Below are 9,111 nucleotides of genomic sequence, written 5' to 3'. Positions count from 1 at the left end.
TCTGGCAGATGGATGCATTCCAAAACATTTCAGCTTTAGGTGTGGCGATTTTTTACGTACAGTGTGCTTGTCACTTTGCAAAGGGTCCCAAAACACACCTCTCTCTTGTACCTAAAGTAGGTGAAAGGAATCAGTAGTTTGTATACCTTTTAACATTCTGAATATTTCTGGGAAACATATTTACAAAAATATGTTTTCGAAGAACGGTTTACAATGACGTTTCATTCCTCAGGGGCTGTACAAGGTTTTAAATGAGTGCTCTCCCTTTACAAGGAATGTGACTGTACTATCACCATGGTATGTAACTATTTCCTGTTCTTAAGCTTGAAGTTACTTTGCAAGTCCCTATGACTGTGTAATGTTTGAACAGAGCGTTCTGCCGTTGTAATATGCTGTAATGATAGGGAACTTTACGCTTACTGCGGTCTACATTTCTTGTGCTTTATGCATGTTTTTATTTTGGTGTTAGATGCAGCTTCTTCCGGGAGCCACTGTGTGCCTACTGTCTGAGACACCAAAAACAGAAGTCACTTGGACCTTCTTTTCATACTTTGGAATGTTTTAAAGCTTCCATTTCCGTTAGTCCAATATTCAGTCGCTTTACTCTGTAACGTTTGCTTAATTTTAAAATCAAGATCACAGTAACTCATGAAAGTTACTTCCAATAGTTCTGACCGTTGTTTTAGATTATTGACTTTTGCACATAGAGAAAATTTGATGCGTGCATGCATCGCGAAGAGCACACATCACTGTCTCAGTGAGACATTCTTTGCCATATTTCTAACATTATGATCAACATTTCATTTCCGATCTCTGACAATAAGTACAGTTATATTGATCACTGATGTATGAAACTGAAAAAGAAATCATTTTGTGTTGTTTTAGAGTTTTGCTTATGGCATTGTGTAGTGAATTTAGTTTTTGTTCAAATATAGCATATCAAAGTTTCATGTGTATAGGGCAATGCTATTGGAATGATATTTATATTGTATGTATATAGGGCACCGTTACTGGAATGATTTTTATATTATATCTGTATAGCACACATATATTGGAATGATTGTTTTATTGTATGTATAATGGGCACCGTTATTCTAATGACTGATATATTGTATATATATACATGGCACCGTTATTGGAATGATTGGTATATTGTATGTACACAGGGCACCGTTATTGGAATGATTGGTATGTTGTATGTATATAGGGCACTGTTACTGGAATGATTGTTATATTGTATGTACACAGGGCACTGTTATTGGAATGATTGTTGTATTGTATATATAAATGGTACCGTTATTGGAATGTCTGATATATTGTATGTATATGGGGCACCGTTATTGGAATGATTGTTATATTGTATGTACACAGAGCACCGTTATTGGAATGATTGTTACATTGTATGTACACAGGGCACCGTTATTGGAATGATTGTTATATTGTATGTATATAGGGCACCTTTATTGGAATGATTGTTATATTGTATGTACACAGGGCACCGTTATTGGAATGATTGTTATATTGTATGTACACAGGGCACCGTTATTGGAATGATTGTTATATTGTATGTACACATGGCACCGTTATTGGAATGATTGTTATATTGTATGTATATAGGGCACCGTTATTGGAATGATTGTTATATTGTATGTACACAGGGCACCGTTATTGGAATGATTGGTATGTTGTATATATATAGGGCACTGTTACTGGAATGATTGTTATATTGTATGTACACAGGGCACCGTTATTGGAATGATTGTTATATTGTATGTACACAGGGCACCGTTATTGGAATGATTGTTATATGTATGTACACAGGGCACCGTTATTGGAATGATTGTTATATTGTATGTACACAGGGCACCGTTATTGGAATGATTGTTATATTGTATGTATATAGGGCACCGTTATTGGAATGATTGTTATATTGTATGTACACATGGCACCGTTATTGGAATGATTGCTATATTGTATGTATATAGGGCACCGTTATTGGAATGATTGTTATATTGTATGTATATAGGGCACCTTTATTGGAATGATTGTTATATTGTATGTACACAGGGCACCGTTATTGGAATGATTGTTATATTGTATGTACACATGGCACCGTTATTGGAATGATTGTTATATTGTATGTACACAGGGCACCGTATTTGAATGATTGTTATATTGTATGTACACATGGCACCGTTATTGGAATGATTGTTATATTGTATGTATGTAGGGCACAGTTATTGGAATGATTGTTATATTGTATGTACACAGGGCACCGTTTTTGGGATGATTGTTATATTGTATGTACACATGGCACCGTTATTGGAATGATTGTTATATTGTATGTACACAGGGCACCGTTATTGGAATGATTGTTATATTGTATGTATATAGGGCACCGTTTTTGGAATGATTGTTATATTGTATGTACACAGGGCACCGTTACTGGAATGATTGTTATATTGTATGTATATAGGGCACCGTTATTTGAATGATTGTTATATTGTATGTACACAGGGCACCGTTATTGGAATGATTGGTATATTGTATGTATATAGGGCACTGTTATTGGAATGATTGTTATATTGTATGTACACATGGCACCGTTATTGGAATGATTGTTATATTGTATGTACACATGGCACCGTTATTGGAATGATTGTTATATTGTATGTACACAGGGCACCGTTATTGGAATGATTGTTATATTGTATGTAAACAGGGCACCGTTATTGGAATGATTGTTATATATATATATATATATATATATATATATATATATATATATATATATATATATATATATATATATAAGGCACAGCTACTGAGATGATTGTTATAATGTATATTTATCGTGTATTTTTTGTATTAGACACATGATTTATGCTATAGATCTTCTTACATTTTCCACAGAGGTTGTGCTTCGACCAATGACCTGCCTATGAAGGGAATGCTACAACCTGCGAAATAATTTTAAAACCCCCACTTAATTTGCATAACTTAAAATTTTCAGCTTCACTCTCTTTTGGTGTCACAAATTTATTATTACTGCGCATCTAGACCACCTTTTCTTGTAATAACAATAAAAGTTGCCAGAAATTCAAGAGTGGAAAGAAACATTGGACATAGGAATTGCAAATGGAGCGTATGAAAAGATAAACGATTATAAACCTATTGACATCGATAAAAACAAAAAGAAATCAAAAAGACGTATGATCTGTTTTAAATGCTAGATCTGCCAAAATTTTCAAGCCTAATGACAGATGTAATTTACAGCATACCATCTTTGATTCCTTGGTAGTCACATATCGAGTTCCTATCTCCCAAGATGGAAAATATATGACGTCCTGTTGCTGCTATTTTGTTTTAGTTCATACAGTTCTCTAGTATAGCTCTTACGATTCAGTGAATGAACAAAATAGATTCATTTAAGGTGGTTTGAGGACAAACTGGACTAGGGGTCATGCGGCTTGTTGACTATTAAATAATTAGCGTACAAGATGGATATTTGCCTTCGGGCAATGGACTTAAACGCTCGTTTATGAGAGTAACTAGTGTTATTCAAGCACTCAGGAAACAACCACGTTATGGCGCATCAAGGTATTCACCAGCACGTGACTTTGTTGGTGTTGTTATTGATTGGGGTTTAACGCCATTTCTCAGCGCAATATAGGCTTATAGATGGCGGCCGGTATAACTGGTGGAAAACGAACCAAGGAAAAATCCCTGTAGAAACAAACGACCTACCTGAAGCTACTGACTACTTTTCTCATATACTCACATTAGCCGAGGAAGAGACTCGATCCCACACAGAGAAAAGTGAAATGGCAGTGACTGGTAAAAGTGAGCTTTTGAGACCACACGTTCAACACTAGCACAGACTCTCACAGAAGCCAAAAAATGTCACTAATTCCTCCGGGTGTAATCACTATATGTATGTTATTGCTTGTAAATAAAATAACACTATTTTATATAGTTTTGCTAAATTTTCTTTCGTTATACACATCAAACAAGTCCTTATCATGTGCGACATATTTTTTTTTGTAATCATATCATTATGTTTTTTATGTTATTGGTGTTGTCTAATGTTGTAAGGCGCTTAGAGCTTCTAAAGATTAAGCGCTAAACAAAGTCCTCATTATTATTATTATTATTATTATTATTATTATTATTATTATTGTATTTCAGTGCTCAACGGAAACACTGACAGTTGTTAAATAGTGGGATGGGCTACACTTGACTGATACCTGACGTACGGATCCGCTCTAAAGTTTCACACTTTGCATATAGCTTGATGTGTGAAGAAATCCTGAGTCGCTCAGGTTTCCTACTTTGGTTACCGAAAGTATTTTAAAAAGACCTCGTATATCTTAGATAATGTGAGAAATGCATTTTAATTCCCATTAAGTCGATGCTTGTTTGGTGGGTGTATTTAGAGAGTATACAGCTCGGCCTTTTTTCATATATGCACCTCTCAAAACGACTGCTCCACTAAGTCATGCCGCTTCATGCACTACAAAGTTGAATTGACGAGCAAATAACATTTGAATATTTTTATATATCTTATAATTCATTGATTCCACCTTTAGAAGCTGGTATTGTCGACACTGGCAAAATTAATTTTCCCTATCCTAATGTACTCTGACCTAGATCATGTTCAGCTTTCTAGCACATGGGAGCAGCTATTTTGATAGCTTTCTGTTTTAGACAGTACATAGTTTCAATAATTAGCACTTGTAAGCATAATTCATTGGTAGCACATAAAGGTAGTTTTAAGGTGTGCTTACAGTCTCTCAATTATGCATGTAGCCAATGCGAACACTTACACTTTATACGGGTCCCTCTCTCGAAGGTACATGCTTTAAGAGTGGAACCTAAATTCATTATGTCGTAATGAGTAACAAACATCTTCGATAAATTCATATACAAGGACTCAAGGTCAAACTCGACTTGCATTAAAGAGGAATGTTGATTTTAGACTTCTGAGATAGCAGTATCACTGACACAAACCGTCTGTACTAAAATACCTTTCTATAATATATAATATAAAATTATACACGAGTTTCGTCACCGCGTACAGCTTTACCTGAGGGTGTATAGTTTCATCCTTCAGTGTTTCAGAACACTGAGTTTGGTTCACCCACTTCACCACTTACATGGTGCCGGTTATGAGAAACCCGATTACATCAAGTTTTCTGGCCGTAGATTAGACAACAAGCATGGTACGTATAGTCCACAATTACATTGTCACAATATTGATATGTTTTTTCAGTAAGCCATCCTCTTTATGGAAGCAATTTTAGACTGTATATGTATCAGAAAATGAAAATGTATTTCTTGGTATTCGCTCTATGTGATAAAACTAATATTTATGTTGGATATTTCTCAATTTAATTTAAATGTCATTGTATGACATTAACGCCATCGTATCAGATATACTATAGTCCGTTCAAGATATCCACTTTTATACTTGAACAGTCACGTTGATATCAGCATTAAATGATAAGTCGTGTTAGAGTTTAGAGTTCGTAATAATATAAAACGTAAGGGAGTCATTTCAGGTGAGTGTATGTATGGTGCATATCATTACATTCGTACTTAGCCATGTTTCGTTTCTGACACTGCTCGTTATTGTATTTTTAGCTGTCCGAGTGCTGGGGTCTCTCTGTTCAGGTAAAGGTTTAAAATTGTAATAGGACCATATAAAAGTTTATCGAAATTGGTCGGCGCTATATCAATGAGTGCTGGGCAGATATTTTCGCGGAAGACCCAGCCACAAGCTAGAAAGGTATACGGCGTGAATATGAAAAGAACATGTAACCAAAAAAAAAACTGTCAAACACCTGTCCAAGATTGGTGAATATCTAGGAATATGGCGGTTCCTGAAAAGAGTCAACATAATTAGTGGATAGGTCGTGTTTGTCCCCATCGTCGTGCGGATCATGCTTTGGAAACGTCATGGGAACTTGAGGTGGCACAGCTGAAGAAAAACGGTTTTTTGACGCCCCCAATGAATCAGACCAAGCGCAAATTTTAGAGTGTAGAGTAAAGATTTTATTTCAAAACGTGACTGTTTGCAACATACAATCATCGATTGCCTTGCTCTCAAAACTCGTTCATTAGATGCCGGACACGATGTCAGAGCTTGGGTTGACAACTGCATGTGTGGCTGACAAAGTACCCTGACCTTCCAGACCATGATCAAGGACACCCAACAGAGTGCTCTCTGTGCACAATTCTCCGGGAAGATCTGCGGACAGCAGGACATCTCAGCACCTATTCGTAGCACTCCAACTCTGGAATAGGAAGAATTGCCAAGTACGTAACACATTTCAACGATCTTGGCTTCACGCCTACTCCTTAAAGACCAATGACTTCTTTCTCAACTAGGCTAGCAACAACGTGGTGCACGCATGGCAGCAGATCCTATGATCCTGGGCTTTATGAGCCTCCACTTGAATACGGACAGTCATTTCTAAATCAGCCAGAAGTATTTAACTGGTTTCTACCCAATACGCAACGTCGGCCTAGAGCACCTCCATGCGGTCAATATGTCAGTCGTGTACATGTACTTAAAGACCCGCTTCCATTCGGTCACCTCCGGCATCAACTACGGAACTTTCGCCGTCATCGATTTGCACTTTATGATGCTGCTCGAGATTTTTGGGGCACGTAGGCTGATAGACAAAGCCCTACCCCACAATAAAGGCCGAGCTGGAGGCCGAGATCAGCCGCTTTGGCGCCTCTGACGTATTTACAGATTACTTCCGTGCTGATTACATCTATAATATCGATGCACCCAAGGGGAGTGAGACCACGCGGCCATATGTATCTGCGTTGTACCACTAAATCACAATGCAGATCGATCGAGGATTCCTCCTCGGCAAAAGCGACAACCCATGCGCTTATTTCTACGTGATGAAAGTCCACATGTGCCTTGGTGTGCATCAGCAGCCAGTCGAATCAAACGCACCGCTGTGTAATCAAATACAACAGCTTAACAATCATCTGTACGTGACTTTAGGTCACCAGAAACTCCATCCGGTGCCATGGCATCAACATCGACGTGGCGCCGGCCGGTGTCTTGTTCACCCTTACCATGTTTTGGCCTCTGCAGTTGGAAGCATGTACAGTACACCATATCCATGGCTAAGGACTCCGGCGGTTGTACCTCAACCTACTCATCATGGCTTTATGGATCTGTACCCAAAGCTTGACGATCCACAAGACTTTCAACTTAAGAGAAATTCGATATACAGACCGCTCTTTGCCCCAAGGTGCAGCAGTGGCGGAGCCTCAACAAAAATGTTCGAACTTAAAATAAGAGATGAGCACCGTTGCAGGCCTTGCTCTGTTGACAGTACCCATCGCGGTCGGCCTAGTCTGTATGTCTCTGGCCTATTGCCTAATGTCCCTGATCTGAATGTAGGCCAGCCACCGATTCACATAAAAGGCCACATCTGAGGAAGATTTCCAGGTCTCCATCGATAGTTCGACAACTGCAAGGTGGCTACAAAGAAGATCCAGGCGAATACCCTCACAAGACCATATCAATGTTCAAGAACATACATTAAAATGGCATCGATAACTATTAATCGCGATTAATATTGATAAATTATACCTCATATCAGTTGGCCTTTGTCATCAATGTGATGTAAACGGAAGATCGCATGCTCCGTGGAAAATTAGAGAGAAGCTATGACGTTAGCACAACGATGCCAACATCCAAGGCAGTAGACGTGTCGAAAGTATGCATATACATTCATGGAAGCGCAGCACAACATACAATAAAACCAGCTTCTGTTAATCATCTGGTAGAGCGCAGTTTTTTTTCGGGTGGGTGGGTTATATCTTAAATACACATCCCACCATGATCATCGTCTGTGGCAAGAAAAGGTTTGTCTGCGAACTCCTAAACTGAGAATTAAAAGTTCACCTCGATTTTATCATAATCGACCCAAATATACGGCTCAGCATAGCATCTTCTGCTCTCATGGTCGATGGGGCAATCGTTAACGTCCTCTAATTTACTAGCTCAAACATTATATTATTTTCAGTGCAAACAAATGATGCCAGGACTGAAAGAAATCTCCATGAAGAGGCTATGGAAGACTCCAAGTTACTCAGGCTGAGCACCAACGAGAGTGCAACAAGCGTTAAAAGGTAAGATCAACAAGCTGAACGGGCTTCCCAAGACGCTGAATAATCTGTGCACGCTTATGAACTGGTAACTAGATACATGCTTGGTGACGAACCCAAGATTGCTTACTTTCTCACACCTGGCCCAAAAAGCAAAAATTAGAAATGATATTTACTCTCGGGAGCATTGCGGTAGTCGACCAAGTAGCCTACAAATATTTATGACTGTTGAGCGGGCAAGTGCAGATATTTATTTGCGCTCACAAATTGGTGTTATACATTTGTAAGCCAATGGCTGACAAATCGGCCATGGAACTCGATGGAAAGTTTACTGGAAGGGAGACGCTTTCGAAATCTTGGACGAAATTTACGCAGAATGTTGCCAGGGAACAGTTAAAGAAGCCGTCAATATGGCAGCTGTACCGACAAGTATAAAACTTCATCCTGAATGGTTTGACGTGAAATTATTATTCAGGTATAAAGTACAAGGTAGAATACAAAACTTGAAGGATCGAGAAGGGCTAATGAGAGCGGCCTCAACGGAAATATGCTTGTGTTACATACTGAAACTTAGTGACCCAATATTATTAATGAGTCAGTTTAAGGGAAGATGATAAAATATATTGATTTTTCGATTAGATGGTGATAGAGAAACGTGTGTGTGTGTGTGTGTGTGTGTGTTCTAAGAATTAAGACGTGCAGTCTAAAATATGCGGCTTTGACATAACTGACAGGAGAGAAAAAAAAAACATGAACATGATACATTGGGAAAACCAGGTAAGGATGAAATGTCCTTCCGTCCCTCGTTTCTTTACTAGATCTCAGTGCAAGAAGTAATACTCTGTACGAGAGATCCCATCCATAACTCCCTTCCCTGGTTATCTGATAAGAGGAGAATGATCAAATGGACAATAAATTCGGCGATATCATTTTTGACCTAACTATATATATACGGTCATGGTAGGAAAATAA

At 38.3% G+C, this 9,111-nt stretch overlaps 1 long non-coding RNA gene across 1 annotated transcript; it reads left to right on the top strand.

Annotated features, from left to right (window-relative positions):
- Window positions 1-3,681: 3,681 nt before the first annotated feature.
- On the top strand, window positions 3,682-8,306 carry LOC149791524 (uncharacterized). The gene is made up of 3 exons (XR_016423305.1): window positions 3,682-3,728; window positions 5,122-5,222; window positions 8,058-8,306. It is a non-coding gene; the product is annotated as an uncharacterized LOC149791524 (long non-coding RNA).
- Window positions 8,307-9,111: the final 805 nt, after the last annotated feature.

Source organism: Sinohyriopsis cumingii, chromosome 9, assembly GCF_028554795.1.
Source record: "Sinohyriopsis cumingii isolate HCF-2022 chromosome 9, ASM2855479v2, whole genome shotgun sequence".
Classification (NCBI taxonomy): Eukaryota; Metazoa; Mollusca; class Bivalvia; order Unionida; family Unionidae; genus Sinohyriopsis; species Sinohyriopsis cumingii.
The sequence above is the reverse complement of the archived record's forward strand: the minus strand, read 5'-3'. Positions and strand labels throughout refer to the sequence as shown.